The sequence below is a fragment of the Anopheles gambiae genome, chromosome X, assembly GCF_943734735.2.
Source record: "Anopheles gambiae chromosome X, idAnoGambNW_F1_1, whole genome shotgun sequence".
NCBI lineage: Eukaryota > Metazoa > Arthropoda > Insecta > Diptera > Culicidae > Anopheles > Anopheles gambiae.
This window is the reverse complement of record NC_064600.1, coordinates 10,392,652-10,414,975: the sequence shown is the minus strand read 5'-3', so window position 1 is coordinate 10,414,975 and position 22,324 is coordinate 10,392,652. Positions and strand designations below refer to the sequence as shown.

The 22,324-nt window shown below is 50.2% G+C and overlaps 1 protein-coding gene across 4 annotated transcripts in view; it reads right to left on the bottom strand.

The window, feature by feature from the left end:
* The window catches only part of LOC5666833 (homeotic protein female sterile), a 180,269-nt gene extending 159,456 nt beyond the window's left edge, over positions 1 to 20,813 (bottom strand). For 2 of the 4 annotated variants that reach the window (XM_061658837.1, XM_061658778.1), the window contains exons 1-2: positions 20,297 to 20,479; positions 15,752 to 17,970 (exon numbers count right to left, since the gene is read on the bottom strand). The gene's annotated coding sequence lies outside the window, so the exon portion shown is untranslated. Of the gene's footprint in view, positions 1 to 15,751; positions 17,971 to 20,296 lie in introns of all 4 variants that reach the window. The other 2 variants (XM_061658660.1, XM_061659211.1) reach the window with 2 other exon arrangements.
* Between the last annotated feature and the right edge of the window lie 1,511 nt (positions 20,814 to 22,324).

Sequence of the window (22,324 nt, the reverse complement as noted above, 5' to 3'; positions counted from 1 at the left end):
CCCTGCGCAAACACGCTTGGAAAAAGGAAGCAGTTTTTAGTCAACCAAAAACCACTCCAGATCACTAACATGAGCAACAAAAAAAAAACAAAAAAAAGGTTGCCATCTTCAGCCATCCTGATTCGGAGCATTTGAAATTCAAATCCAAACGTTCAGCGTCACACATCTGCGATCAATCGACGCGAGTTTGCGTCCGAATGCCGAGCGAGTCGGATGGAGGATGATGGGTGCGTACACAACACGCACTTTACACGGGCGTGTGCGTGTGTGTGTGTGTGTGTGCTTGGAATGATAATCATGCGCCCATCCTCCACCCTTCGCCGGCCGGAGTGGAGACCGTTCCAACCGGGGGGCCAAATGTTGGTCAAGGCCAAACTTTGCGCGACACATTTCGGGCATTAGGTTAGCGCGGGCGAGATAACAAACGAGTGCTTCGTGTCGGGATCTTCTTCTCGTTCCTTCACGCACAATTGGCCCCACACACGCAGAATTGTGCGTACATGGCCTTGGGAAGCGGAACGCACGAACGACGAGGGAGAGCGCGATAAGAGCGCGTGTGAGCTGGAACCGTTTGCCTTTTTTTTTTCGCGTAGGGTGTGTGTGTGTGGGGCGTTGGGTTCTTGTTTGGTGATGCAACACACCTCCACCAACACCTTCCCTCCTGTCCCCTTCGTGTGACAGTTGTTCGATTGCAACAGCCAGCAGCCAGTAGAAGGAGGGCCTTAGATTCTGTGGGTGTGTGTGTGTGCGAATAGTGCTTCTTTTTCGGGGGAAGCACAGAAGAATTACAGCAAAAAAAAAACGCTCACACACACACACAAACACGTGTAGCAAAAATTTGAAAAAAAGAAGAAAAGTTTGTGCGAAACCTAATCTCAAGACAGATGGCAACCGGTTCTCTGGGCAAGTTAGAGAGAGAGAGAGAGAGAGAGAGAGAGAGAGAGAGAGAGAGAGAGAGAGAGAGAGAGAGAGAGAGAGAGATCTAGTCCTTATTTAGTTTGCGTGTCCCCTCTTTTTTCCCCCTTTTCATTGCTCCGTTGCTTCCTTCTCTTTTAGGTTCTTCTTTGCGAGTGTTTTCCGTTTTTTCTCTTCTTCTTCTTCTTCTTTCTATATGTGGTTGTTGTTGTTGTTTTTTTTTATTTTTTTTTGTTGGTTTGCCTAATTGTTTTTCTTCTTACCCAATTCCCTTTTCCCGTTTTTGTTCGGCAATGTCCCCTTGCCCCCTCCTTTTCTGCCTCGCAACTCACAGCCCCGACACAGCGCAACCCCTTTTAACGCAACGCACACAGCAGAGGCATATTGGTGCTAGGGAGCTGCTGGGTATTAGAGGTTTTGATATCCTGGACGAAAAGGGATTTTGGAGTGGGGCACAGGCTACGAACTGAACCCGCTTTTATTCGCATGCGTGTGTGCATTTACACACACACACACGCACGCACACATGCATAGACATGCGATTGCCAAAAATAAATCCCCCTCCCCCCTACGGGTCCGCGAGGTTCGGGGTCCGCGACAGACCTTGAAACATTTGAATTCCTCTACCTGGTGTGCGCGCGCGCTTCCGCTGCTTTGCCCCCCCCCTCCTTCTGCCCTTCATATCCCTGGGGTTTGGTGATTTTGGCAAATTTTTTGGCGAATGGTTGGGATTTCTTTGCCTTGTTTGTTTGTTTGCCGTTAGGGCTGCTGGCTTACCCACAGTAAAGGGAGATGTGCGTTCTACAATGGTTCTTGGCGGATTGTGCAGCGACTTACCTGTTGGCGGAAAACAAAGAGAAGAAAGAGAGAGAGAGAGAGAGAAAAGAAATATTAAAAATCAACGTTCGAATACAAGAGCAAGAGTGTTTGAAAAAGCTGTGGTGACACTATTAGGACAAATGCGAGAAATTGAACGATAAAAAGTGAAATAGAAACAATAATCCAGTTGAGAAAATGCAACAACCAAAAAATGCTAAAAAAATTAAATAAAAAAGGCCTCATCACACTCTGCCGCCGGAAACCGCGCGCGAGGGCAGCCGAAAATCGGGCCCGGGAAGTTACGCAGAGGCACGCCAACCAACACAGGCCCGACGAACCGGACCGCCGAAGGTTGATAATTTGGCAGTCTGCCCCCCCCCCCACGCCCCCCCGCCCCGCGCACACAACAATCGTCCGCGCGCTTAGCCAAAGCCTTCCCCTGCGCGCTTCCTCGCTTCGCGCAGCTAACACAAGCAAACACACACACACACACACGCGCGCGAAAAAGAAACCTTGAACCGTACCCAGCGCGGCGCAGCGAAACGCACAAAATTCGCAAAAATTCGCAAACTCGCGATTACGCGCGCCTCTCCCAGACGCACAAATAAAGAATAAGAAGCAGCAGCCGCACACGAATAGGGACGGAAGAAGAAAAGCACACGCAGAGACCGTGGTCGCACCAAGAGCGAGTGTGTCGCTGTGTGTGCGAGAGAGAGAGAGAAACGAGTGGAACAAAAAAAATCGCAATCACGCGAAGCAAAAAAAACCGCGACACACAACCACGCACACAGCCGCGACCGTAAGGGTGATGATGATGGAGTGGGGTGGGTGGGGGCATTTAGACATTATGCGCGCACACACACACATACACACACGCACACAGCAAGAAGAGGAAGAAAAAACGCATCCACAGAAGCGACCGAGCGAGGTTCCATGCGCACGCGGAAGAAGCGCTTAGAAACCGGTGCGCGAGTGCGCACCCGGCGCCGTTCGTCGCTTGGAAGACTTGGAATCACAAAAGAAAAGAAAGGAAAAAAACGCATGTACGCACACAAATGCGTACCAAAAAAAACCGTTCGAGGAAGCGCGGAGCAGAGACTTGCAAGCCCCTTTCTAAGGAAAAAAAAGGTCTTTTCTCCCGGGAGAGCATGTTGGAGGACATTTTTTTTATTTGTACTTTAATTTGCAAAAACTAACAACAACGAAAGGGAATTTGCAAACGCACCCAACGCACTCAATGGCAGGGATGGCCATGTTTGCAGGCGCATTAAGGTCACAGGGACACATCAGACTCGTGGTGGGTAAAGTTGGCAAACATCCAGTGTCAACTCCGAACCGACTCCGAACCTTTCGGAGTCGTCTGGAGTCATCCGGAGTCGTCCGGAGTCATCAGGAGTTGTCTTGAATCGTCCAGCGTCACCCGGAGTCATCTTGAATCAACAGGAATTATACAGAGTCATCCAGAGTTACCCAGAACCATCCAGAGTCATTCAAAGTCATCCAGAGTCATCTTGAGTCATCCAGAGACATCCAGAGTCAAGCAGAGAGTCATTCGGAATCATCCGCAGACGTTATTCGGAGTTATTCTGAGTCGTACGAAGTCGTCCGGAGTCGTCCGGAGTTGTACAGAGTCATCCATAGTCATCAGGAGTCATCTGGAGTCGTCCGTAGTCATCCGAAGTTGCCCGGAATCATCTGGACCTTTCATCAGAAGTTGTCCGGGGTTGTACGGAGTCATCTGAAGTTGTCCGGAGTCGTCTGGAGTTGTACGGAGTCATTCAGAGTCATCCGGAGTCGTCCGTAGTCATCCGAAGTTGTCCGGAATCATCTGGTTTTCCAACGCCATCCGAAGTTGTCCGGAGTCATCCAAAGTTGTACGAAGTCATCTGAAGTTGTCCGGAGTCTTCCGGAGTTGTCCGGAGTCATCCAGAGTCATCCACAATCGACCAGAGTCGTCTGTAGCCCTCCAGAATCGTCCAGAGTCGTCCAGAGTCGTCCAGAATCGTCCTACTCCTGACGGAATTAGTAATTCCGATTTCACCGGAGTCGGACCAGAGTCTAGGGGTGCGTTCCAAACAGCCCACCGCCACATCCGACGTGTCCCAAGCAGTGCGTAATCGATAAGCCAGCGGAAGCAGTAAGCCAAAAGCGACGAAGCTAGTGGAGTTTTACTGGAATGACCTAAAGTAGACAGCGATGACCAATAAGCGCCAATCAATTCTTTCCAGAGGTTGAAACATGAGCTAGCGAGGGTGAAAGAGCACAGGGAGGGGGGAGGGTTCTACAAAAACCGTTCACCTGGACCGACGCGCTGCTGCTCCCAAGATGTAAGCGAGGTCATTGGAGATACACTTTAATGCCCCCTGTGTGCCTGGGCTAGTAGACGCGCGCGCACGCGTCATATAATAAAGGTGCACCACACACACAAACACACACACACACCTTGGCAGCCGACGAAGGGGCGGGGGAGGAGGAGGATGCGAGCGTGACACACCAAGAACACGCAGGTGCTGTGCTATGGCTTCGGTGTGCGAGTGTCTGTCCGCGTCAAACCGGGAGGAGGAGAATGGGCGACGGCGACAAAACGTAATCTAATTCATTCCAGCTGCAATAACTCTAATCGGTCGCCGCGGGAGAAAACCGACACACTGCGAACCAACCAACCAACCCGAAGGAGAAGGCAAAGAGGAAGAAAAGGGCGGGGAATGTGTGGTTTGCAAAAAAAAAAAAGAAGCGAGGTTAGAAGTATCCCTAAACCAGTGGCCCGGCGTGCAGCAAACCAAAAAAAAAAACACACACACACACACACAATTTTTGCACATTTGCGAGAATGCGACCGCAACACACAGCCGTGTGCGAGTGAGTGCGAAGTGCGAGATAAAACACACACACACACACAACATGCTGTGTCGTAATGCGAGCGAGATAGAATCAGCACGCATTTGGAAGCGCAAAAGCGGAGAAGGCACTGAAAAGGAAGCGGAACGGAGAGGAGCGGAATTTGCAAAAATAAAATAACACAAAACTCTTGCGCGCTGCGTAATCGGACCAACAAAAAAAAAACAAGCCCCCTTGATCGGACCCACCCAAGGAAGGGGGAGGATGAGCGTGTGGTTGTATGCGAGCTGAAATTCGCAAACCCCCCGGCCGCTCGCCACCACCACCTGCTTTCCTGGGCCCGCGACACGGAAAAACCTTTTTGGCGGACCAACGTCACGGCCACCTCACCCCTCTCTCTCTCTCTCGCCGCTGGCTGTTCCTTCTGCTCGCTTTTTGGGTACCCCCCCCCCCCCCCCCCCCCCCATCTCCCATAGGAAACACACGAATGACCTCCAAAAACAGAGACGGACCGCTCTCTCTCGCTCGCACACACGCTCGCGCGCATAGCGCTGCAAAAGTGTTTGCGCGCGCGCACTCTAGCCGGCTGCGTGAATCGTTAGACGCACGCATACAGCCAGCAGAGCAGCAAAGAGTGCGTTCAATGCGAGAGCAACGCACACACACACACATGTACCCTCTCCTACTCTCGCTGTGTTGTGTCCACACAGTTGCAAATTTTGCGCAAAACGGCTGGCCAACAATCCGAAAACGACCGCGACCGTTAGTAGGGGGAGGAGAGGACGGTGATCATATCTCTCTCTCTCGTTGCCATGCTCCCCCCCCCCCCCCATCCATACGGGGTTTGTTGAACGCTGGCAGCGGGAAGCATCACACAATAAAATGCCGGTCCCGCGGTCCGGGTCAGGCTGCTGTTGCTAATAGCAAATCCTCCGACTCCTATGGCAGGGACACACACACACACACACACAGTGGACATTTGCCGGGAGGACATCAAACTCTAAGTCAAACTCAAAATATTACGGCTCAAAGTCTTAATGAAACACAATTCTCAAAAATAGGAGAAAAATGGGTCGTTGTTCATACGAAATTCCAATTTTCTTCCTTTCTCTAATAGGAAAAATTCTAATGCGAAATCTAACTGGTAAAGAGCACAGCTTTGGAAAGATTAACTAATGAGCTTTATTGTTCCTAACAAAATCCCTAGCAATGCATTGTAACAAAATACGTATACGACTTATTTACGGTAATATAACAAAATTTACCACGTTCATTAGGTGTTAGTTTGAGCTTTGATGCTTTGGCCGAAAAAAAACAAATCGCGCAAAATCGTGTGATTTGAAGAACACAAAACAAACGAAGCTTTACAGCTGCAACAACATTTGTGTGAAGAATTTTATCCGAGATGGTTTACTGTTTGGTTCAGCCGCTTTTAGCCAGAAACAGCAATTAGGCGTCTCCATTTTGGGATGGCCCTTTGGTTCAAGATTTGTGGACAGCATATCTGTCGATAGATTGGACTGTCTATGCAGTCGAAGGCGGGTGGGTTTAGAGCAGAACTACAAGGGATCTTGTATGTTCTGAAATCAGGCAAGATAGGATTCCTTTTCCTCATATCCCTGGTACAGATTAATTGCTTTCAAATACTAACATTGAAGGCATTTTGCGCATCTAATATTTTCTTACTTCAAAATTAATCCGTCATAATCACTGCTAAACTCACTTCATCGAAGCAAACATTAAAAAAACTCATGAAATTGCAACGATACTTTGATGCCTATTCCGGACAGTTTCGAGCTCCTGTTGCAAATTCCAGACAACCTCAAAACTTTCGTCAATGATGTTTGAGTGCTGTTTTTTCTCTTGCACACGTACAGGTACCTATAGCCCGTAGTACTGCTGCACGACGATCTTCCCATCTGGACCAGATCAACAGGAATGTTTGAAGAAATTGGTTTGGAGTTGGTTTGAATACATCATAACACACATGAGCAAACGTTATAAAACCAATAATTCCTCCAAAACTATCCCAACATTTGCCCAAAATTGCCCGCTGGGCGCTCCCTTACGATCGATCTACGATCGATTTTGGAGCGAACGCTCCGGGGGAAGATCGGTTACGAACGCTGCCATTTGTCTACATGACAGTGCTACCATTTTGCATGTAGAGTTCGGTAGTTGACGGATGACGGATCTCTCCGCTGTGGCTCGTCCAAATTGATTTTAATTTCCCCCCCGTGCCCGTGCTACGGGCACTCCGTACGCTCCAACAATATGCCATCACCAGCTTAAAGTCCGCAAATGTTAACCCACAATCATCCTCAGAAACCTCAGAAACGGTCCAATTTCCGGGCTGCATGAACAGAATCGAATGCAAATAAACACTTTCAACCAAACCCGAGTGCGTGTCCGGACTGCGGTAACAAAGAGAGAGAGAGAGAGAGAGAGAGAGAGAGAGAGAGAGAGAGAGAGAGAGAGAGAGAGAGAGAGAAACAATCTACGCGATCGCGCTCACACTCATTCCGCCGCACCGGAGAATAGTCTTCCCGAAACCTAATGCCCCGCAGTGGGGCATTGCGTATGCCGCCTCGCTATCATTTTTGCAAAAATTGTGATCGACAGAGCAGGCAAGCTTGTGCATGTGAGCGAGAGAGGGTGAGAGAGCAGCTAACGAGAAGGTCAACGAGGTGTGCAATTTTTTTTTTGTTGCAAACGACACTGTGGAGCGCTACTTCTAATACAGCTCTTATTACTCTCGCTAAGCTAAACCTAACAAGAGAGCGAGAGAGAGAGAGAGCGGCAAAGAGCGGGAAGATCTATCATCTGTCAAGTGTACGACGGGAAGTGTTCGTCTGTCGTCCACCGTGCGTGTCACCAGTTGAGATGGTTTGCATTGATCTCGCTCTCTCTCTCTCTCGCTCTATCTCGCTTACAAGCCTTTGCGTGAGATAGAACGAACCACAGAAAAGAAAGGGTTCGGCGGCAGAGTGTAGAGAGACGAAAAAAGAACAATCGATTTTTGACAAAGCTCGAGGTCATGGAGCGGCGTGGCGTCCAGCAGTGGTGCCCTTGCGATGTGTATTCGATCATTCTATTTCCGCCATTTTTGCAAAATTGTATTCTTCCCTTTTCTTTTTTTTTTTGGTTTGGTTCGATTTGAGTGTGTTTGAATTTAGTACTAAGACTCCTCAACAGGGCGTTATTTCATCTTCTAGCCGGCAAAGTGTAGAGATGTCAGCACAACACACTACCATTCTTAAAAACGACTAACTGTCCCACCATCTGCCAGTTTTAACTGCTAATTGGTTGACAGTATCAGTGTCGTTTTTTCCCTTCTTTTCCTAGTTCGTTGAAATTAAAAAAAAAAAGCTAAAAAAATGCATTTCAATACTTGCCATCAACGCCGTCAAACACGCTACGAAACGAATCCATCAGGCGAAGCTGCGTGTGTGACGCAACAGGACAGGTTCTGGTTTCGCTTCCTCCTCCAGCGGTCACCCGAGAAACTCCCCTGGGAACACGGAGTGGCAGGAGACGGCTCCAATTCCAAAACCGGCCCCTCAAATATTGGTTTCTCGTTCAAGGTCACTATCAATTCCACGCGCGCTCGCTCTCTCACGCACGTACGCACTGCTCTCTCTCTCTCGCTTTCGAACAGCCGAGTTCATTCATACACGCATGTGCGTAACCCGTTTACGTCGCGTCTGTACGAGCAAGAGTAAACGAGTACGGAGAGAGAGAGAGAGAAAGCGATAGAGAGAGAGAGGGAGAGGGCGAGTGCGAACAAGCACAGAAGAATATAGGGACAGAGGAGTGCGTGGGGACGGCACAAGACTCTTCCTTCATTCCCGGCACATTCGCTTTCGCTTTCATCCGTGCGGTGGTTGGAGAGGCATCGCGAGGCGTGATTGAACCCGAAAAAAAACTGTAGCCAGCAGGGAGGAAGAACCAGTACTACCCAACCGGCACTTTTGCTCTCGTCTTGTTCCCTGGTTTTGTTTTTTTTTTTTTTTTCGGGCCTGAACGTTGACGAGAGATGATGCGTTACTGCCTTACTGACTTACTTTGCTTCTACGCATGGCTTCTCGCATCCACTTCTCCCTTTTCGGCACGCACAATTTACGCATGCGCATAACACACACACACACATATGTGGTGAGGTTACACGAACCACGCAGCAGACGCATTTGGGTAGATGCCGTAGTTGCTAAGGGGACGCGCGCATCATAGTTGCAGCAATCGATACAAGTTGGCTGAAACTTGCTGGATTCAAAAGATCAAAGGCCGTCTGCCTACCATCCGCTCGGGATTAGGCACACTTGTAACGCGGATCGAACAGGTCGAAAACCGCTCCGACCGGACATCCAACAGGTGTGTCAACACACACACACACACACACACGTCGGATTCGCCTAGACACAAAACAGGAAGTGTAGAGCTGGAGCAAGCAATGCACACACCCTTTGAAGATGCGAGCAGATGTGTGTCCCACAGAAAAGTACATACACCCCAGGCAATGGAGCACGCGCGCGCTTCAAAGAAAATCCGGTTCAAAGGACCAAAACAGCAAATTTTTGGTTGCTAGCAGAGATGTGCAATTGTACAGTGGCGTGACGACCCACAGAAGTCTCCTACACTTCTACAAAAGGTCCAAAGATGATGCGATACTTCTAATGGAAAGATGTTACTACTTCTGCTAGTTACAAACAAGCACAGAAACAAAAAACCCAGATGAGCCATACGTACGTGCCTAAAATCTACGAGTCTCGTCTCGCACTAATGCACCAATACGTGTGTTGCCGCATTTTTTTTTTTTTTTTTTTTGTTGGGTCTCCTTATCTTGGTGGGGCAAGATCTTTGATGTGCAACAACGCTGCGCTGCATCTAACATCGGCGAAACCAACCAACCTCCGTTCTCACACCGGGGCGGGCAGTCGGGAAGATGTCGGAAGCAAACAAAAATAAACCAAATTCCAGCTCCCACTGTGTGCCTGGGTATCTTCCATTGCGCCCGCGTTACGTGTGCATTTGTCCAAGTGGAATGTTCTGATTCCACACTACTATCCCCCTGGTTTAGCTGTCATCTTCGTTCAGTGGGCTCCGCCATCTCCAAATAATGTTTGCATTTCTGTTTGCATTCTAGCGTGCCGAGTGCCTCGTCTTTGGCAACCTCTCGGTGACTCTCCCGGTTGGTCGTGTGATGTCACTCGGGTACACACACACACACACACACACACATTGGGGACACAACAGATGAGTTTGAACCTTGTTATCAGGTGGGCAGGTACTGCTCCTCCTGCATTCGAGTGGCTACTAAGCCGTCCCTCACGTGCAGTGGGCGTGCATCGTTGAGCCTCAGCAATTCTTCTTTGTGCATCGAATCGCTTCAGCTGGTCTCTGCGCCCGGGGCGGCTCGCTCCTTAATAATATCATTTGTTAAGCCAGCCTCTCCTCGACCAAGTAGATGATCTATCCCCCTCCAACGCTGCGGCGCAAGCGGAAACGCAAAACACACTAAGTTTAACACTATCGGACGATTGCTCAACTAGCCCCGGGTGCAGCAATCCCTTTTTCCTCCCCCTTGTGGACTAGTTTTGTCCATCGCTTGCAAAAACCGTCTTAAAACACATACACACACAAACACACAAACACACAGAGAAGAAAAGGGCAAATTCTCGCACCCATCTAGCGCTTGTTACTACGTGAGGTCCCCCCTCCCAACCAAGGGCAGAGTGTTGTTGTAGCACACCGTTTTCGCTAATCTTTTTTTTTTCTGACACCCTCCCCAGCAAACACAGAAAGGAGGGGGTGAGGGAGGGGGGGGGTGTGGCAGGAGAGGAGGAGCTCGTCTAATCTTATCTAATCGCTGCACCCCGAAGCAGCAGGGAGTCTCGCAACAAATGCCCAGCAAATTTGCCCACGTCCATGCAAAAACACACACACACACACACATATATGTGGAGATAGGCGAAATCCCAGCACGTAGTCGTATGCAGTTTTTGTGTTGCATTGCTAGGCCGCGATATGGGGCATCGCACAACGCCGCCCAACTAACAAGCCCTTCGTCTGCGCCAAGTCAGCGACGTGGAGGATCTTTGGAGATGCCTTGGAGCAGCAGAGGCGGTAGAGTGACTGATACGCAGCATCAAGATTAGTGGTGGGAGCTCGGAACCCGATTCCGATTTTCGTGTTCGGAATCAATTCCGGAGCCAATTCCGATACTGGAATTGATTCCTATTCTAGAGCCGATTTCGGAGACGACTCCGATTCCAATTCGAAGCTAGCTTATCAAGATATCAATGATAGAAAGAGAGAGAGAGACAGAGAGACAAGATGTAGTATCTCTAGAAGCGAGCATCGAGACTTTTACAATCCACACACCTGGAGACTTCTTCCAGGCCCAGACCGTTCCAGGAATTAGGAACTTCAAGATGTTGGGATCTTAGGATCTTGTATTCTTCGATTCGTCTCTCTCTCTCTCTCTCTCTCTCTCTCTCTCTCTCTCTCTCTCTCTCTCTCTCTCTCTCTCTCTCTCTCTTTCTCTCTCTCCCTCCATCAATGGTTGTTGGGGTGTCCGGCTACACTGCACCAGCAAATGCAAACAACCTTACCGCCCGCGGTAAGACACACACGCACGCCAGAGTTGCGAAAAGTTCTATTAATACGGAAAGAAGACCACCGCTGAGAGTGGCTGTGCGGGTCATTACCTAATATACGCATGCACGCACACACGGCCCCCCCAGTGCTGCATGCATCTCTCCCCAAAAACCCTCAATCTTGCACCTCAGGAAATTGGGTCACACCATGAGCACGGTGTGACCACGCACCCGCGCACGCAATGACGCGAGGACATTTACATCTAATAATTTCGCGCAAAAACGTTTGCGTTTGCGAAACCGCATTGCACTGATGGTGGTGTGGGTAGGAGGATGGGGGAGAGATAGAGGAGCGAACGGACAGATGATTTGCAAACACGAGCACGTCTCTTCCACCTCCCCCTCTCCCCTCCTTGCGTCCCAATTCTCTCCGCAATGAGGAGCAGAATTTTTGCAAATCTATTTTGGGTCGCGAGTTTGTACGACCTGCGCCCATCAAACCCCTCTCCAACACACACACCCCCGGAGGGAGGGGTGTGGATGTGTGTCTCTGGGCGATCGCAGTGTGTGACACATTTCTCGGAGGTTTCCCGTGCCGGAGTATGCACGCCAACACACCTGTTTGTACTAAAAAAAAAAAGAAGCAAGCTGCAGCTGAAATGCTGACGCACAGGACGCACAGGATGGTATGGCTGGACGGTGACCAAGGTCGTGTGTACTATATATGTGCGCGAGTATTTTTACCGACTCAAACGCTCCAGGAAGATGGGTTGTTGGTGTACGCGCATTTCCTGCAAAAACTTGCCCACTTTACAAACACACACACACACACACCTAGGCCTATGCTAGGTGCTCCACACACAAAGATGCGCTAATTGACACCATGTGCCTATCTCTCTCTCTCTTTCTGCACTGCCAAAACCCAAGGATTCGATGTGCTGTGTATTGAGGGAGGTGTCGAGAGGGACAGCGAAGGCCCGACGGTTGACACACACAACACACATGGGCCCCCCCAAGATTTCTCGACTTGAAGGAGATGTTATTTTTATCGTTGTGCTAATAATTTTTCCGCGCGAAATTTTCGCAAAATGCCTCCCCATTCCCCTCCATACCCACTTGTTTTCTAGCTCACTTGGACGTTTTCTAGCGCATCTTGGGACCCGACGCTCTGCTTCTTCGTTGCTTGACAGTAGCAAAAAAAACGGGTGGAACTTTGTGCATCCAAATACAGGCACACGCACAACAAGCAGAGCATTCCAGAGCATTCCTGCCAGGTGTTGTCGGAACTCTCCCCAGGCCCAGGCACCCCTACTTTTTGTAGCCTACAACGAAACCTTATGTACACAAATATCAACTTCAACACAATCGATAGCGCAAGATCTCCTGGATCGAAATTCCACCTCCTCCTCATCACTCGGGATGACCCCCCCCCCCTCCTCCCCTTAACACAACTTTTGCGGTGGACAACAAAAGCCGACCGCAGTTCGACAGTTTTGGGGAGGTCCTCACATTACCCGACGCTAAAATCCGCCCCTCCGTCGGTCTTTCTCTCTCTCTCTTTCACACACACAATTTGGTGCTCTCTCGCTTTCGGTTCCCGAAAATCCCCTTTTTGTTGAGATCCTGTGTGTGTGTGTTTTTTTTCTTCTTCTTCCTTCGATGCGGAAAAACCATCAAACGGAAGGAAAACACCCGAAAGAGCGAACTGACCAATCGGTGGAGCGTTGCTGAAGACCACAAACACGCACACGTACCACAGCCAAAACACACACACACACACAGGACGAGGTGGTTGGGTCACACGGGCGTTGGTTGGTTCTCTTTGTCCAAAAAAAAGTAGAACAACACCGAACATAAAACAACGACCAAAAACAATATAAAAAAAAAAACATGGCCGAAATGCCCCACACACACACGCACACTGGAGAAAGGAAAGCCTGCAGCAAAGACAACAACAACAACAACAGACATCAACAAAGGTTCTGCTGCAGCGTTGCTGCAAAACCGTAAACGAAGGAAAAATGCGCTACTTGCTCTGGCACACGCCTAACCTTCGCCCTTCGTAGCAAATCCCCCACCACCCCAGACACGCTCACAAACAAAGAGAGGGATAGAACCTAGGCGAGATAGCACGATAGCACACCGTGGAGCGCAGGGAAGTACCACGCCGACGCACCAGGAGGAGGAGGGATGGGAACATCCCGAAAGTTGCTGGACTTCGCCACCCGAACCACCAACACCTGATTGTCGATATCTTGGAGCCGTGGGTTTGTATCCTTGCCTCTGTGTGTGAAGAAGCAGGAAGATGTTTTGAACTATCGGATGATTTTGCAGTACACTTTTCCACCCTCGCCCCCCCCCCCCCCCCCCTTGCCCCAGAACCTTGGAAGCTCTGGGAAGATTCCCGAATCCAAAGTTCCTAGACACCTACGATGGAGGTACATTGGGGCGTCTGTGATCCAATTCGGAACACGCATACATTGCCACTGGAGGAGGACTGGATGGTCATCGTGGACTTTTACCGAAGCTCTAACCCCCCCCCCCCCCCCCCCCCCCCCGCCGGTGAAAGTCCTCCACCTTCCCCGCTGCGGTGTAAGAGTGCAGGTCCCGAAGACTACATCGTGAAATGAGTGCCCACAACACCCACACACACACACACAACAAGTCATCCAGGATGATGCACTGCTCCCGCGGTAGGATGCACAATTTCGGGAAAAGCGGCAAAGCGAGACAACTTGTCCGGTGGGGGGGGAGGCAAGGAGAGTGATGTACGGAGCGACAGCGGAAACACGGGCTGCCTCCAAGTCGGTAGAAGGCTGTGGGAGGCTATACCCCCCAGTAAAACCCAACAAGAGAGAAAGAACAGAAAAAAAACTGAAGGACACAGAGTAGCGCGGTGCTCTTGGGGGGGGGGGGGGGTGAGAAAATACAAAAGTTGGAAAACGGCAACAGCACAACGAAACCAAAACAACAACAGCAAAAAAAAACCCACGCCGCAAGACCTCTCCTGTGAACGGTGAAAAAGCTAGACAGAGGTAGGAGCGGACTGGAAAGGGGGAAGAAAAAATGGCGGCCCTTTATCACACAAAAAAAGCCACCGCCGCGAATGGAGGGCGGCAATGTGGGCCCATGGTGTGTGTGTGTTGGTGCGATTTAAGCCACGCCTCCATACATATTACACACACACACACACGTGCATACACACACGCACAGGAACCCATCGATAGACTTTAGCTAGAAGGCACGATCATCCTTGCCCTGCCCGCAAAAAGGAGCGACTGAGTAACACGGGAATGGGAATGGGGGAGCGATGGAGGCCGTCCGGAGGACCCGTGTCCATCTTGGATCAAAACACACACACACACACACACACGCACAGCCAACGGGTGAGTTGTCGTTGCGTATCCTTGCGCGAATTTGCATTGTGTCCCACACACCCTGTGGGAGGGCGCGCTTGCGGTGAGTGAGAAAATGCCGTCGGAAGAACCAGGATCATGGTTGGTTTTGTGGGAGGACGTGGACCTAGTGCAATGCTATGTCTGTGTGTAAATGTAGAGTGTCAGAGACAAGGAGAAGATCCTTGCATCCTTCCCGGCAAGGAGAGTGTGACAGAAATCTGACAGCTAATATAGAGCTTTAGAGCCGTCGTTCCCTTACCAAACACACTCTGTAAAGTTTAAGAACTCTTCTCAGCTCCGTTTGGCTCGGTTTATCACTCCCAACCCTCTAAGAACGAAATTGACACACAAACACACCAATAATAGCAGGATCAATGCTCCAGTGGGCGGAAGCGACGGAAGAGCTCTTCACTCTTTGACCCTTTTTGGGCGATTCAACCACCTCAGAATAGAGAGTCAGCTCAGGAGCTGGGAGAGCTCCTCTTTCGAAACAGAGCTGCTGCTGCGTAGGACCTTCCGGGAACTGTATCGAAATCGGAACACGATCGGGAAAGGAAAACTCATCCTCAACTTGAGCCTCTTCCCCAATGCCCAAAACTTGGATAGTTGGTCAGTGTTCAGTTTGAATTCTTCCCTCCGTAAATGAGTGATTGGGAGTGAGATGGGGAGTTCATTACAGAGGTGGAGTGCAAAAAGCTTCTTCTTCTTCTTTAGAAGAATTTGGCGTAACCTTCCCCCTACTGCGCGGGCATACGCGCTTAATTTCATTTCATTTTTCCATTTCAATATGTCTGCCCTCTCTGTGGTTGAGTTGAACATAGTTGCTTAAGACCTAGCGAGTCCCTAACGGTACTACTAACTAAAAAGCTTATAAAATACAGGCTTTCGAGAGACTTTATTCAAATACAAACGCAGCCGGATATAGAAAAAGTCCTTCGCTACGGGGAGGATGACGATCCATTCTAGAGGCTAGAACTCACGACGGACAATGCTGTTACGTCGTACAAGCTGACGACTATACCACGGGACCGCCTCGGAGTGCGAAGCAAAACAGGTATATTTAAACGCAAACAGAGCGTAGCAATTGGTTGGAAGCCATTCCTTAGCATCCAACAACGAGAACAAAAACAAAAACGACCCTCCTGCTTCGATCCTTCTACAAATGAGCTGCAAACGGGTACTTACCTTAATCGAAGAATTTCGCCAAGCGGGCGTTACCCGTCCAGCACTCCATATATAACGGTCGGTTGATTGTGGGCAAAGCCGGACGCGCCGCGTACCAGCCTGGGGAGGGCGGTGGAGTGCGCGGCTTGATGGTCGTGTGTGTCCGATCGGTCGCCGATGAGGAGAGGAGGCTGAGCAGGGGCGAAGTGGAGGAAGAAGGGGAGAAGGCTGCAAGGTGTCGCACGAGAGGCGGCACGGCACACACACACACGGGAAGAGTGGGGTGGGGGGGAGGGTTGGTTTTGAGGAGGAAGAAGGTGGTGGGGTGGGTGGGCTGTGCGGGCGCTTAGATACTTGATTGAACGCGCACACACACGCACACAATCACAGGCACAGAGAAAGGGTGGAGGAGCAGGTGGTGAGCAGGAGGCTGATGCGCTGTTCCGCTGTTCGGGGTTGATTGTGTGTAGGTCGTAGTCTCTCTCTCTCTCTTACACTCTGTCGGTCGGGCGTGTGATTATGACTGAGGAGCTTTCCGGAGGATATTAACACACACACACACACACACAGGGTGGCCACGACGAGGGGCAGGATTGGCAAGAGGTTCAGTTTTTTTCCTTTTTTTTTTCGACGCCACAAAATTAAAACTTTTTTACAAACGCACACTCACACACACATAGATGTCCACATGGGCTTACTAGACGCACACACGCACGGAAGCACGCACCCGGGAGGACACGGACGCGATCGCGAGAGGAGGCTGTTGTTGCGGAGGAGGAGTAGTTGGGGTTTTTTTTTTTTTAATCGATTTCCTCCTTTTTTGCTTTGATTGATTGAAGGATCCTGATACAGTTGGCAACACACTGCACCACAAGCACGGTTTTGCACGCGATTACTGTTCTAACACACACACACACAGCCGAAGTTGGAGGAGTTGATTCCTTGGAGATCCACCCGATCCTCCCGTGGCCGCCAGGACCGTCGTGTGGAGAAGGGGGACGGGGGGCTTTGCTGCTATTCCTGGGGCGGTGGTGGTGGCGCTAGACTGGATCCGATCCGACAGTGAAACACACTTTCTGCACACTGGCACACACACACACACACACAAATTCCACTGTCCAAAAAGCGGTTGGAAGGTTTGGGCTGGGGAGGTTCGTCGTCTGCTCGCAAGCAAACACAAAAACAAAACAAAACCAAACCAAACAATCGTTCGCACCCCGGGGAGGGGGGGTGGGTGGGTGGGGAGGAGTGTGTGGATACGACGCGGGATGGTGCGCTGCTGGTACACACACACACACGCGCGCACACACGCACACACACACACACACACGCACGTTGGTGCTACCCGGAGGGACGATACACTTGCTTACGCGTCGCTGCAAAGGTTGACGATCTTGGCCCGGTGCGCGCGTGGACGGTGGCTACCATCTTCAAACATGGCCCCGTCCTTCACCTGCTGCTGCTGCTGCTGCTCTTACGCCAGCGAGCTGTTGCTCACGGCTGCTGCTGCTGCCGCCGCCACCAGCACCACCGCAGCCGCCGCCACCAGCGACGCCAATGTGGTCTTCCTGGTCCGCGGCTTAGTGCTGGTGCTGCTGCCGCCGTTCACCCTGTTCGCGCTGGACACGGCAGACGATCGTGCAGCGGGCAGCCCACACATGTGCACGGAACCACGCGCGCGCACGCAGGAGGTGTGCTGCGCTGATCCTGAAGGGGTGATCTTCCTTCTTGAGTGTTTGTTGCTGCTGCTGCTGCTGCTGTTGCCTGCGATTTGTGCTTGATTCTGGACTGGTGGGCTCGTGCTGCGCTGTGTGTGTGTTTTTTTTTATTTGTATTATTTTGTAAAACACTCTCTCGCACACACACACACAATCTTGTTCTTGCTTTTACGTTTGCTGTTGCGCCTTCGTCTAAGCAGCAGCACCACCACACGGCTAACGCTTGGCAAAACACGCCAGGGACATGTGTTGTTGTAGTTGTTGTTGTTGTTGTTGCTGTTGTTGTTGTTGTTGTTGAGAGCGGGAAACAGTGAGTAACATCAAAACCGTGTCACATACACGCACACACGCACACACGCACACACACTAGAAGCTTAAGATATCCTTGTGCTGTAAACGGGATTTGCAAGTGTGTATGTGTGTGGGGAAAAAGGTTGAAACTCGCACGCACGGAGAGACACGTCCTATATTATTTTGTTTTGTATCAGATTTGTTCTTCTTTTGCTTCTGCTCCTTTACTTCCTGCAAGCAGAGAGAGAGAGAGAGAGAGAGAGAGAGAGAGAGAGAGAGAGAAAAAGTAGAGAAAAACAATAGAAAATTAATATTAAAAATTGAAAATTCCGGTTCCTCGCTTAGTGTTTACTATTTTTTCTAATAGGAATTAAAGCAAGTCTTTCGCCACCAAGTTTGCACACAACGCAAGATTCGTGGCTGCTACTAACAAACTCCCAAAAACCCGTCGCTTTAGCTGCACACACACGATCGCTCAAGGCAACACTGATGACCGCGGGGAGTTGCGATTTCCTTCTTATATTCGCCCAAAGACACACACGGGCGCGGAGGATGACTGTTGCACAAAAAAAGGGGGGGGGGGGGGGCAACAATCTACACACACACAATTCTAGGGATGCTGGGGTGGGCAAATAGAACAACAGAATGCCTGTGTTTCCTTCGGGAATGTGTCATTTTTTTTTGTGCGTTCTGCCCACCACAGACAGCGAACCTTCGTTCCTCTGCTTAAGAATTTTGCAGAACGAAAACAAAACAAACAAAAAAACAGTATGACCCAAATACAGGACAGCAACATGATAAGAAGAAGAAGAAGCGGGGTGGTGTGCGAACAAAATGTTTTCCAATTAAAAATGTGCACTGCTGATGGCCTGAATGACGAAAGACTGTTCCGGTGAAGCTGTGCCCCCCCCCCCCCCCCCCCCCCCGTATCACTAACAACGCAAGACAAAACGAGCCAAAAATATGTAAAAAAAAAAATACAATAAATCTTTTTCCCCCAAAAAAAAAGTAAGTCGCGCCCCCAACAAGTGACGAACGTGCGCAGTGACTAAATGGAAAATTTTCCGCGAACCGACCGCGTGCAGTTCTGCTGCGTTTTGATGCGTGCACAACAGCAGGAAACACACACACACGCACACACACACGCACGCACGATCAAGTTGTTTGTCGGGACGATCGGAACACGATTGTGGCAGCCAAATTGTCGTCGACCACAAAAATGCAAAAAAAAATAAATAATTTAAATCTTTGACGCATAAAACTTCGAGCATTGGTTTGAGACGGTGTGTTTTTTTCGCGTTGTTATTAAAAGCTCGTGCTGGCCCCGTGCACAACTGTGCATTGTTTTTGAAAAACAAAAAAAAAAATGCGAATCAATCGAAGTGCATTGTCCTTGGTGACGGCGGCGGTGGTTGGTTTTTTGTTTTTTTCTTTTTGTCGATTGCTTGCTGCGGGAGAGTGTTTCTGGCGGTTGATTGTTTGATGCTTCCGGGCACACATCAGGGCGGTCCATTGCACTTCTGCAGTGTCATTTCTTTTTTTTTTTTTGGCTAATCTTTACACTGGACTAATTGAAACACTTTTATTACCATTTTCATTACCAAAAAACCTCAATGAGGATAAGAATGAATCGGAACAGTTCATTTGAAATTAGCTGCCTCTTTGTGTGTGTGTGTGTGTGTGTGTGTGTTCAATTGATTGCAATGTTTGTGAATTTTGAAGGCACGCAAAAAAAATAATTATTAATTTAAAACACAAAAATGCATCCGTGCACAATTGAGGGCACAGTCAGGACACCGCCGCTGCGGCATCCATTCCGCTGCGACACAGGCCACAAGACAACGACTGTTGTAACAACGCTCTACACACACAGCACAACATCCTTGTGGTCGCTACCAGGTGGGGGCAGAAGAGGACGAAGAGACACCCCCCCCCCCCCCCCCCCCAAGACGACGACCTCCACCCACCAACGCTGATTGTGTGCGGGGTTTTTTTGTTCGTTTTTTGCTTGCAGCTCCTGCAGTAGTGATGGTGGTGGTGGTGGTTTGATTGCAAAAACTGTCGAAGGCTTTGATGCGCTGCAAATGTTATCCTTTGTAAGACAAACACACAAACACACACACACACACAGTCAGAGATGTCAGCGAACAGTTTAGTGATTGCACTTCCGGTGCACCAGCGTGTTACGATTATTGCGTCACGGGATGCATTATTACAGCAAAATAGATTAATTTTTTTTTTGTTACAAAACTGCACTCCAACAAAAAAAAAAACGCTTCAACTGCACACACTGGCCCGGGTGGCGGGTGTTTATGGTGTTGGAAGAAAAACCGAACATTTGGCTGCGAATGTTTTCGCTGATTTACTTTTTTCAAACACAAGTTGCAACGGTTTTTTTATTGCGGCGTGACCAAATTTTTCGCATTTGTGCCGCGACACACACGCACACACACACACACACAAACAATCACACGCACGCACGCACGCACGACGGCTTGTTATGGGGGAGCGGGGTGGAGGCGGTCGACGACGGGCTGGACGGGATGGAAATACGTACGGTTTGTTGGCCTGCTGGCTCGCAACTGTGTTTCCCGAGCGGCCCCCAGACTGCTGAAATGGAGTAAAATGCGTGTGTGGCGCTGCGTCCGCTGCTGGTGGCGTTTCTATTGTGACTGTTCTTTCCGTTAGCGCGTTGCCTGCCCGAACTACACTGATCTGTGCGAAAACCTCGCGCGCGCGCTCGCCCGTGTGTATGTGTGTGTGTGTGTGTGTGCGAGACGCAACCGCAGCGCGCACCGAGCAAAAGCGTCGAGCGAAACCGAGAGCGAGTGAGTGAGAGGTTGGTAGAGCGAGCAGCGCGAGGGGGGAGTGGGGAGGGGAAAGGGGGAAAGCATGAGCCCGCCACCGCACACGCAGCGCGCGCGCTCGCACACACATGCACGGCTCTAGTGAGTGACCCCCACAGTACACACACACACACACACACACACACACACACACGGCGGACAGAGCGGGACAGAGGGAGAGCTGAGCGGCCGAACAGCAGCAACAAACAACAAGCAGCAGCAAAAAAACTAACGCAAAAAACACACGTAAAACACGCGTACACATGCACTCCTGCACTCACAATGATGACGGTAGGAAAGGAAGGGGGAGGAGGCGGAGGGGGGAAGGGGGGTTGAGAAAAGGGTTTCGCGCGCTCAAACAAACCCTCAGAACGGAATGCACAATTGTTGCCGTGGAGGGGGGAGAAGTGTGTGAGCGCACTCACCGCATCGTGTGCGTGAGAGAAAGAGAGAGAAAGAGAGAAAAAGTGCAAGTAAGAGAGAGAAACGATACCTTTGAGCGCAGGAGCGTTTGAGTGAAACCGTAAAATAGCGAAAACGCTGCCTCTCTCACTCTCTCTCTCGCTCTTTCTTACCGTCAAGCGTGATGAAGGAGGAACTCACACGAACGGGCACTCTTTTTTTTCCCCTCCTTTGGGCGAGCTTTTGCCGTTCGGCAACGAGCGCGTTGAGTGACCGTGGTGTGTGGGTTTGCGCGAATCCCCACCTCTGGCCGCACGCACTCAACACACACACACTCACACGCACACACACACGCTCTGTTGCTGGCTCGTTCTCGCACGCTGGTACGCTGGTCAGTTTTGGGGCTGCCCCGCTCACGATCATCCATTCCCTCACCCGGTCAACCAATTTTCGCCCGTTTTGGGGACCGGCCCAACCAGCGGCTCGCTCGCGCTCACTGTCACCGTGTTTTCCCCCTCCCGTCTCATCGGCACACACACGGAAAAAAGCTCCCGCTAATGGAAAAGCACACCGAAAAGGAAACGGCCACCGTAGCATACGGTTTGCGTTTCTGTTTGGGGGTGCTGTTTGTGTGCCGGTTGGAGAAACGCGCTTTCGGACGCCAATTAGAGGTAGTGAGGGCTTGTGCTTTATTTTTTCTTCTTTCTGTTGCTGTTTTGTAGGCGATTTGAGAGCAATGGGGGGAGAGAAGGGGGGGGGGGGGGTGGGAGGTTTGGTATCCTGTCGGACGTCCTGGGCTGTGTGTGTGTATGTTTTCCGATCGAAGGAAACCGATAAGCTTGCGGGAAAGCGGGGATCTTCGGCGGAAGGTTCTATGTGCCGTCCGTTATGTACTAAAAGCTCTGGGGTTTTTTTTTTTTCAATGGAATTTCTGTCATTTTCCCCAATGTCCAAACTCATCAGAGATTCTGAAATGCTTATCTCCACGTCTTATAATTCCTGTCAAAAGTTAAGTGCAGAGTCTTCTGATAAGTGCTCCAAGAACTGTACGACTTCCTCAGATATTCGGGGGACGCTTCGGGGTATTCCTACAGGCATGATTTCTGTATATCGCTTTCAAGGTTTATAAACAATTCTGGATAATTCGGATGACTTTAATGGCCAAACCTCTCCAAATGCTGGTTTTTTGGTCTCTGGAAGTATTAGAGATCACTTCTTCTTCTTCTTCTTCTTCTTTCTTCATCTCCCTCGTACCACTGGTGGGCTTGGCTATCTGATACTTATTAATTACCGATAGCAGGTTAGTCACCGTCCCCCGTTGCAAGGACTAACTGGCT